The sequence below is a fragment of the Hypomesus nipponensis genome, chromosome 10, assembly GCF_054491055.1.
Source record: "Hypomesus nipponensis isolate SF chromosome 10, ASM5449105v1, whole genome shotgun sequence".
NCBI classification, from domain to species: domain Eukaryota; kingdom Metazoa; phylum Chordata; class Actinopteri; order Osmeriformes; family Osmeridae; genus Hypomesus; species Hypomesus nipponensis.
In genome coordinates this window covers 16,381,078-16,382,500 of record NC_140370.1, presented here as the reverse complement: position 1 = coordinate 16,382,500, position 1,423 = coordinate 16,381,078, and the positions used below count along the sequence as shown (strand labels likewise).

Here is a 1,423-nt window from a genome sequence, read left to right as displayed (position 1 = left end):
CATGCAATATAAATTCTGCAATACTCTTACCCCGCCTATATATATAAATATATATATAAATATCGATACATAAGCTGTACAGTAGACATTTTTTTTCTTTTTTTTACTGTGAAACCTTAAAGAATCCAGAAGTGTCTCTGGCTTCACTTGTTGTGTTATCGTTGCCTAGACGCAACCGTTTTGTTACCTGAACCAAAAATATTGTAGGGAGAGAGAGAGGATGGGAGAGAGAGACAGAGATGGAGACAGAGAGAGAGAGGGGGAGGGAGGCACAGAGAGAGAGAGAGAGAGAGAGAGGATGGGAGGGACAGACAGAGAGAGAGAGAGAGAGAGAGAGAGAGAGAGAGAGGAGAGAGAGACGATGGGTTGTTTGGTTTTCTTGTTGTTTTCCCCGTCTTTGTTAATCTGATGGAGCAATCCAGTTGGAACTGGTTTAAACGCCACACCAGATTTCGGAAACGTAGACCCACCGGAAAACGTCACTTTAAAATCCTCTGGAAAACGAGGATGTGAAGCGAGTCTGGTGTGATGGGATTTGGGGATGGGAGAAAGGGAGGGAGGGAAGGTGAAAGGTCAGGAGGAGAGGAGGGTGTGAAGGTCAAATGACATCAGCAGACTAAAGTCTTCATGTATCGGAATTTAGAACATCGAGAAAATGAACATTCTTAATCCCAAGAGTCCAAACTCGTACAAATGTCATGAATTCTGTCAATGTGACCCATCTCCCTCCCCCCTAACAAGCCACTAATTATAATCTTCAAATGCCGGGATTGTGTTGATCGCTTTAAAACATTTTAATAAATAAAATAAAACTAAAAAACTCGGGACTTTCTTAAAACCCTGGTGTACTTACAATCCTTCTCCTGCTGAATATAAACCACAAGAGGAGGTACACAGGTAATCTGACAAACTGCCATGTGAGGGGGGGGGGGGGGGGCTGGGACTACACAGGGGGGAGAGCGCCATGCAAAGAACACGATGTTGTTGTATGTGTCGTCGACTGTTTGTTTGTGACGTTTATTATTATTACGTTTAATGACGCTTTTATGGTTTGGGTGTGCACTGTATGTTGAGCAGTCTGCGTGCGAGCTAGTTCCCGGTCCTACCACGAGCGAATAACTTTCTTTTTTTTTTTTTTTTTTCTTTTTTTTTTTCTTTCTTTACTGATGTGAGAGAGTGGGAAAGTGAGAGGGTGAAAGTGAGAGAGAGAGAGGGAGAGGGAGAGAGTGAGAGGGAGAGAGGGATAGGGAGAGGGAGAGGGAGAGGGAGGAGTAATGCACGAGGATAAAGATCGATAAACACAGCAAAAAGAGTGAGTTGGAACTATTTTTTTTCACTTCACCTGGTCCAAACAGACCAAGTGAAGACTATACGTTCAGCCTACAGTCAAGCACCTTGTGACTCATCACTAGCCTGTAACCTG

At 43.6% G+C, this 1,423-nt stretch overlaps 1 protein-coding gene across 1 annotated transcript in view; it reads left to right on the top strand.

Annotated features, from left to right (window-relative positions):
* The window catches only part of LOC146271996 (potassium/sodium hyperpolarization-activated cyclic nucleotide-gated channel 2), a 28,155-nt gene extending 28,126 nt beyond the window's left edge, over positions 1–29 (top strand). Inside the window, exon 8 of the mRNA XM_084707902.1 lies at positions 1–29. This exon is cut by the window's left edge and continues 2,197 nt beyond it. The gene's annotated coding sequence lies outside the window, so the exon portion shown is untranslated.
* The last annotated feature ends 1,394 nt before the right edge of the window (positions 30–1,423 follow it).